The sequence below is a fragment of the Arachis hypogaea genome, chromosome 6 (genome assembly GCF_003086295.3).
Source record: "Arachis hypogaea cultivar Tifrunner chromosome 6, arahy.Tifrunner.gnm2.J5K5, whole genome shotgun sequence".
Classification (NCBI taxonomy): domain Eukaryota; kingdom Viridiplantae; phylum Streptophyta; class Magnoliopsida; order Fabales; family Fabaceae; genus Arachis; species Arachis hypogaea.
In genome coordinates, this window is record NC_092041.1 from 66236117 (window position 1) to 66244916 (window position 8800).

At 38.7% G+C, this 8800-nt stretch overlaps 2 non-coding genes across 2 annotated transcripts; both read left to right on the forward strand.

The window, feature by feature from the left end:
* The first annotated feature begins 214 nt into the window (after window positions 1–214).
* On the forward strand, window positions 215–320 carry LOC112699799 (small nucleolar RNA R71). The gene has a single exon (XR_003152737.1). It is a non-coding gene; the product is annotated as a small nucleolar RNA R71 (small nucleolar RNA).
* Window positions 321–8310: 7990 nt separating this feature from the next.
* LOC112700535 (small nucleolar RNA R71) lies at window positions 8311–8416 on the forward strand. The gene has a single exon (XR_003153442.1). It is a non-coding gene; the product is annotated as a small nucleolar RNA R71 (small nucleolar RNA).
* The last annotated feature ends 384 nt before the right edge of the window (window positions 8417–8800 follow it).

The window sequence follows — 8800 nt, forward strand, 5'->3', positions numbered from 1 at the left end:
TTCCAACACGCCTCTCTTCTGAGGGGTTTCAGAATTCACAAGATTCCTGTTAGAGGAGTATAAATATTGGTTGCTTGCAACCAATTCAATCAGCTCAATAGTCTCCTCTGGTGTCTTCTTCTTGTGCAATGAACCTCCTGCAAAATTGTCTAAGCACATTTTGGACATTTCACCCAGGCCTTCATAAAATATGTCTATTTGTGTCCATTTGGAGAACATGTGTGGAGGGCATTGCCTAGTCAGTAGCTTGTATCTCTCCCAAGCTTCATACAGAGTCTCACCATCCTTCTGTTTGAAGGTCTGAACCTCCATCCTAAGCTTAGTCAACTTCTTTGGTGGGAAAAATTTTGTGAGAAACTTAGTAACCACCTTGTTCCAAGTATCCAAACTATCCTTGGGTTGAGAATCTAGCCATAGTTTTGCTCCATCCCTCAGAGCAAATAGGAAGAGCATTAGTTTGTACACATCTGGGTTCACTCCATTTGTCTTCACAGTATCACAAATCTGCAGAAAACTTGAAATGAATTGATTTGGGTCTTCGTGGGGGAGACCATGATACTGGCTGTTTTGTTATACCAGGGTGACCGGTTGAGGATTCAACTCGAAGTTGTTCGCAGCAATAGGAGGCACTACGATGCTTTTTCCATAAAGATCTGCGGTAGGATAAGAGTAGGAGCCAAGCACTCTCCTTTGTTGCTCATTCCCATTCGGGTTTGCCGCATTGGAATTATCAGCATTGTTAGCATTCATAGTGGATTCTGCAGCCTTGTACAATTTTGCCTGTTGTAAACGTCGCCTGAAAGTCCTTTCAGGTTCAGGATCAAAGTCTAAGAGATGTTCTTTGTCTCTGTTTCTGCGCATAAACAAACAGAAAACAAGAAAGATTGGGAATCTCTACGTCAGAGTGCAGAGAATTCCCAGTGAAGTAACTATGTGTAAAGAGATAAAAATATTGAATAAAATAAATAGAAGAAAAATAATAAATAGTCAACACCAAACTTAATTTCAGAAATTAAGAACAATATTGGTGCTATTTATTTAAATTTTTTTGAAAATTTGAAATTTAATTCAAAATATGTTTATTAATTTTTTTATAATTAAATAATGTTTAAATAAAATTAAAATTAAAATTAAAATACCTAATCTAAATAATCAAATAATTAATCGTTGTTAATCACTATCAATCCCCGACAACAGCGCCAAAAACTTAATGCGGTATTTTACAACCCACACTACTAACTGGCAAGTGCACCGGGTCGTACCAAGTAATACCTTACGTGAGTAAGGGTCTATCCCACGAGGAGTAATGGATTAAGCAACAGTTATTGAGTGATAAGCTTAGTTAGGCAAGCAAAAATTGGTTTTGAGATGTTCAAAAAGTTTAAGTGTAAATTCAGAATATCAAAGACAGGCAGATTATTAAGTTGGGAATAAAATATTAGAGAAAATAGTTAAGGTTTCAGAGTTATCTATTTTTCCAGATTTATTTTCATACTGACTATTTTAATCATGCAAGATTTAATTTCATGGCAAACTATATATGACTAGACCCTAATTCCTTAGACCTTCCTAGTCTCCTCTAAAATTCATTAATTGCCAATTCCTTGGTCAATTAATTCCAATTAGAAGGTGATGATCAATTTCTAGTTTATATGCCAAAAGAATTCTAATTATCCAAAAATAAGGGGATTATATGTCACGTATCTCATTAAATACAAACAATTAAAATTCAGTATAATATGTTTTCAAGCTGTTGTTCAAGTAAAGAGCTTTTCCAAGTTTTACAAGAACTCAATTAGAACATGGGTCATACTTCCGTTCCACCCATATTTCATAAAATGAAGAACGAAAACAATTATTGAAAAATAAATCAAGACATGAATTAAATTAGAAAGATCAAACGAATAAATCCATACAAATAGACAGAGCTCCTAACCTTAACAATGAAGGATTAGTTGCTCATGGTTCAGAGAAGAAAAATAAGGGTTCTGGTAACAATCTCATCTCTGTCTAAGTTTACAGTATTTCTATTTATTACTAATCCTAATAGGTTTAAAATAAAAAATTAAAAATAATATCTTTTCCTAAAAGATAAAATTTGAATTTAAATTCGAATTAATTAACAGATCTTCATTTGATGGGTGGGGACCACTTGATTTGTCCATTCTACAGCTTCTAATCTGTGTTTTCTGGGCTGGAAACTGGGTCAAAAACAACCCAAAAATCAAAACCAACATTTTCTGTATTATTGCAGACGCGCATGTGACGCGTCTGCATCGTCCATGCACTCGCGTCATTTGTGCAGATTCTAGTCCACGCGTTCGCGTCAGGCACGCGATCGCGTCATTGCAACTTCTCCATTCCGCGCGGTCGCGTGAGCCATGCGTCCGCGTTGGTCTTCGCTGGTCATCTCTTTGGTTTCTTCGTTTTCTCGGCAGAAACTTCATCAAATCTCTCCGAATGCAACCTAAACTAAATAAAATTGCACAAAACTCAAAATAGCATCCATAGTGGCTAAAATATAATTAATTCTTAATTAAACTCAACAAATTAGATGCAAATTCACTAGGAAAAGATAGACAAGATGCTCACGCATCACAACACCAAACTTAAACTGTTGCTTGTCCTCAAGCAACCAAAACTAATATAAGCTTATGATGTGAATTTTCATGAGAATAAGAGTTCGATTAAGCTCATGTCTCTTTTTATAGTGGGGTTTATAACTGTAATCCTGAATAGGTTTGGCATCTCACTCTCCTTTGAATCAAGAATGTTATTGTCATTCTGAATTAGAATCCGAATGATATTATGAATTCTCTGATCTTTACATTTCAGTTTAATCCTTGAACACAGCAACATTTACTTTTAATTTATTTTTCTTTGGTGCTTTGCACTTTGAGCCTAGCCGTGACTTTAAATGTTTTATCTCAAGATTTACTTGACACAAAAACACCACAAGCACTTAACTGGAGAACTACCTTTGAGTTCTGATTTTTCTTTCAGTTACTCCCTGACAGTGGTGCTCAAAGCCTTTGGCATACTCTGTTAAACGCACTTGGTCTCGACTCTAAGTGTTCTGTCTCAAGGATTACTTGACACAGTCACACCACAAGCATATGACTAGGGAAACAACTCTTTGAGCTTTTAATCATGTCTGACCTACCTAGTCATTGATGCTCAGAGCCTTGGACCTTGCTTTTATTATTATTATTTTTAATTTATATATTTTTTTCTTTTGCTGTTTCTTTTCCTTCAAGGATTTAATTTTTGTTTATTTCAGAGAAGTCATAATAATTCTCTAAATTCATGTTCCTTATACATCAACATCACTTGATTCAAATTCAAATATGCCCTGTTCATATCATGCATTCAAAAATCACATAAAATACCACCACTTTTAAGTAAATGAGACTATTTCTAAAATTAGACTCAATTTCTCATGCAATACATCACTTCTTTTCTTTTTTATTAGATTCAAGTTCAGTGAGTGGTACATGAAACATCTTTTCAGCATTAAAGAAATTAAAAAAGAAACTAGTCCTAGAATTCTAACTAATAAAAGATCATGCAACAAACAAAGCAAAATAGCAGAAAGCCAGAACATAACATAGAAAAAAAGAGGGGAGGAATAAAAATGAAAGGAACTCAACCACTTTAGTTATCCTTAGCGGTCGTTTTATTCTTCAGGTTGTGCTCCTTAGTGAAGATGATTCGCCTCTTTTTTGTGCCAGAAAACCAGTGAGTGAAGCGTCAACACCAAACTTAAAGGTTTGCTTGTCCTCAAGCAAAGAAGAACTGAAAATAGAAGAGACAAATATTATGAGGAAAAAAATAAATGGAAAAAAGAAAAAGAGATAATTAGGATTGGGAGAGAGAGAGAAAGAAAACTGGGCGGCGCAAGTGACGCGGACGCGTGCAGCACGCGTACGCGTGGGTCGCGAATGTTCTTAGTGACGCGTTAGCGTTAGGCATGCGTCCGCGTGTCCTGGGTTTTGTGTGATTCACGCGAAGCCAGCCGCGTGCCCGCGTGACTTTCTGTTCGCATGGCTTGGGAGCCAAATTTTCATACAATGCGTTCGCGTCATGCACGCGAACGCGTGGATGGCCATATGTGCAATTGACGCAGATGCGTCAGCCACATGTCCGCGTGACCAAATTTGTGCTTTTAGCACACTTCTTGCCCCAAGCCAGCACAACTCTCTGCCCAAACACTCTTTTACGTCGAATTGGCAGGTCACGCATTCGCGTCGGTGACGCGCACGCGTGACTGGCGAAAATCACAAACGACGCGAACGCATCGGGTATGCGAACGCGTGGGATCGTTTGTGCGAAAGGCTCCATTCCTGCGCCACTCCCGCATAACTCTCTGTCAAATTTATTTTTCACGCACAAATAAGTGATGCGTACGCGTCAGCGACGCTTGCGCGTCGTGTGCCTTCTCTCGCTTTTTTTTTGAAATATTAAAGTATTCAGTTCCTGGAATAATATAGCTGCATGATCAGAAAATTAGTAAGAACTCAAATAAAATAAATAAGAAAACTACTACTATGAAAAATAGCTAGGGATACGAAGTTATCGCGTTGCCTCCCGATAAGCGCTTCTTTATCGTCACTAGCTTGACGGTCAGCTCCTCTAAGGAGGAGGATCATAGGGCCTCAGCTCTTCACCCCTTACTTTGAACTTTTTTCCTGTATCTCCATAACGTAGCTCAATATGCTCCAGAGAGAGGATTCTGATTACTGTATAAACCCACCCATGCTGGATTGCTGGTCAACACTACCTTCATTCCTGGGGAGAAACCTTCAGTGGGGATCTTTTTGTTTCTCCATCCTATGGGTACTTTCTTCTTTTTGGGAACCTCTTCCTTTGTAGATGATGCATTTCCAACACCAAACTTAGGTTTGATGTCAGGAGGAATTTTATTGACTGTTACCAAGGGAGGTTTGAGTTGCAGATTCTACTGTGTATCATCAGGCGGTATTTGAAGGTTTGGATCAATAAGCTCAGCCTGCATGCACCTCTCTTCTTTACCTGTTGGATGTATATCTTTGAAGACATGAAAGACCAGTTGCTCATTATGCACTCTAAGCACTAATTCACCCACTTCTACATCAATCAGAGCTCTTCCAGTGGCTAGGAATGGTCTTCCTAGAATTATAGAGGCATTCTCATCCTCCCCTGTGTCCAGAATCACAAAGTCTGCTAGGAGGAAGAACTTACCCACTTTGTCCAAGATATTCTCCACTAATCCGTATGCAAGCTTCATAGATTTATCTGCCATCTGTAATGCTATCTTTGTGGGTTGTGCCTCTTGGATTTGCAATGCTATCTTTGTGGGTTGTGCCTCATAGATAAGGGCATTAGATTTATGCTTGCCCCCAGATCACATAGGACTTTCTCAAAGGTTGTGCTCCCAATTGTGCATGGAATTTGAAAGCTCCCTGGATCTGGCATCTTCTTTGGCAAGTTATTCTGAATTACAGCACTACATTCCTTTGTCAGGACTACTGCCTCATCTCCCTTTAAACGCTTTTTCTTTGACAACAGCTCCTTCATGAATTTGGCATAGATAGGCATTTGCTCCAAAACCTCAGCAAAAGGGATATTGATTTGCAACTTTTTGAAGATTTCCAAGAACTTTGAGAACTGCTTGTCCTTGGTCTCCTTTTGATGTCTCTGAGGATATGGCATCTTAGGCTTCTACTCAGGAGCCTTTGGCAGTGTAGGTGATAAACCCATATTTCATGGGTTCTTTTGTGCTTAATTTGAGTGATTTATATAATCCTTCACCTACTTATTCACATTAATTGCATGGTTTTACTTTCCCTTCCTTATTATATCGTATTGTGAAAAACATGTTTTCTAAGCTTTAAAAATTAATTATTTTAATTACCTTTATTTCCATTCAATGCCGTGATTAGTATGTTGACTAGTTTCAAATTTTCTAAGGCAGAATGACTTAGAGGATGGAAAAGGAAACATACAAAAATGGAAGGAAAAAGCAAAACGGAGCTTTAAGGAAACTGGTGTTCACGCGATCGCATGGACGATGCGATCGCGTGCAAGAAGCGAAGATTCAGCGACACGGCCGCATGACTCACGCGATCGCGCACCTTAAGCAGAACGCACATGACGCGGTCGCAAGATTGACGCGACCGCGTGACAAGGAAAAGCTCCGAATGACGCGACCGCAAGACCCACGCGGACGCGTGACAGAGGCCACGCACCAGAAAATTACAAAATACGCCCCAGCGAGTTCTAAAGCCCTTTTTGGCCCAAATCCAAGTCCAGAAAGTATAGACCAGAGGTTATGAAGTGGGGGAATGCATCCATTCAAGGAGAGCTCGCATAATTTTACTTTTCCATGATTTAGATTTAGTCTAGAGAGAGATTCTCTCTCTCTTTTAGGATTTAGGATTTCTTCTTGTTTTAAGAGTAACTCTGGATCCCAGGTTTAACGTTCTTTTATTTTAAGTTTTACTTTTATTTATTTATTCCGACATTTGAATTGATTATTATAATTTGATTTATGAATTTCTCCCATGTCACGGATTGTTCTTTGAATTGATGATAATTGAGGTATTTTCAGTTTATAATTGTTCTCTTTGAATTAAGTTGCCATTGCTTCCCATCTAGGGATATTTTTATTATTCCAGCAATTTTACTTTTTCCCCTTTTGGTTCTGATTAAGAATTTAGTAACTCAACAGTTATTAAACTCAACGTAATTAATAATCGTTATCTTGCTAATTGAGCTGAACCTAAATAATCCCAACCTTTTCTTAGTAAATAATTAGGATTCAAAGGTTAATTTAATTAGTCCCTTGACTTTCCTTTACCCTGGTAAAGGTTGACCAAGTGGAGTTTAGATTCAACTTTTATTATAGTTGAGAGAGATAACTAAGTTAGACCTCTAAATTCCCTTATCTTGCCAAAAGTTGTTTTACAGTTATTATTTATTTTTAATTGCCATTTAATTCACTCATCATTTAAATTACTTGCTTCTCACCTTCTAAACCCCGATTACAACCTTTATAACCAATAAAAAGAACATACTTCCTCGCAGTTCCTTGAGAAGACGACCCGAGGTTTGAATACTCGGTTAACAATTTCTAAAGGGTTTGTTACTTGTGACACCCAAAACATTTGTATGAAAGGACTTTTGAAGGTTTAGAAACTATACTTGCAACGAGGATTTATCCGCAAATTTCTAGATCACGCAAAAGTTCTCTCATCAGTAGGATAAGTGTCAAGAGAGTCTGGGAATGGGTTGTCTGCACCCTTTGCAGGGGTGTGCTCTACTTCTTCCTTCTTCTCCTCTGGAGCATCCTTTTCAACTGGCTCTTCATTGACCTTGGTCTCAGAACCAGCTACTTTACCACTTCTCAATTGAATAACCTTGCAATCTTCTCTTGGGTTCACCATTGTGTCACCTTGAAATGCACTTGCAGACCTCTCAAGTATTTGCTTGCTCAGTTGGTCTACTAGCACCTCTAAATTTCTAATGGAGGCTCTGGTTTCCTGTATAACTTGTGCTTCTGCACTTGCATCTTGTCCACTTATCACAGTGATAGCCTTGCATTCCTCTCTTGGATTTGGAATTGTGTTACTAGGAAGGCTATTAGTGGTCCTCTGATCAATTTCATTAACTCTGGTAGCTGTTTGACCCATTTGAATATCCAGGTTCTTGATGGATGCTCTGGTTTCCTGTCTAAAACCTGTCAATATTGCTTCCAAATCATTGTTCTGTTGGAAACCGCCCTGAGAATTATTGTTGAGGTTTTGAGGTCTCTGAGGTTGATCCCTCCATCTAAAATTTGGGTGATTCCTCCATCCCGGGTTGTATGTCTTAGAATATGGGTCATTGTTGGGATTCCTAGGACCACTCCCCATGTAATTCACCTGTTCAAAAGAAGGTTGAGCATAATCATAATTATCATTTTGCACAAAATTACCTGCCATGTCATAGGAGACTTCCTGTGGTGGATTTTGGGTGTTGATAGCTGAGACTTGCATGCCACCCATCTGTTGAGTAAGTAGATTTATTTGCTAAGACATCAGCTTGTTCTGAGCAAGAAGAGCATTAATAGCATCTACTTCCAACACACCTCTCTTCTGAGGGGTGTCAGAATTCACAGGATTCCTGTTAGAGAAGTATAAATATTGGTTGCTTGCAACCAATTCAATCAGCTTAATAGTCTCCTCCGGTGTCTTCTTCTTGTGCAATGAACCTCCTGCAGAATTGTCTAAGCACGTTTTGGACACTTCACCCAAGCCTTCATAAAATATGTCTATTTGTGTCCATTTGGAGAACATGTCTAGAGGGCATTGCCTAGTCAGTAGCTTGTATCTCTCCCAAGCTTCATACAGAGTCTCACCATCCTTCTGTCTGAAGGTCTGAACCTCCATCCTATGCTTAGTCAGCTTCTTTGGTGGGAAAAATTTTGTGAGAAACTCAGTAACCACCTTGTTCTAAGTATCCAAACTGTCCTTGGGTTGAGAATCTAGACATAGTTTTGCTCCATCCCTCAGAGCAAATGGGAAGAGCATTAGTTTGTACACATCTGGGTTCACTCCATTTGTCTTCACAGTATCACAAATCTGCAGAAAACTTGAAATGAATTGATTTGGGTCTTCGTGGGGGAGACCATGATACTGGCAGTTTTTTTGCACCAGGGTGACCAGTTGAGGCTTCAACTCGAAGTTGTTCGCAGCAATAGGAGGCACTACGATGCTTTTTCCATAAAGATCTGTGGTAGGAGAAGAGTAGGACCCAAGCACTCTCCTTTGTTGCTCATTCC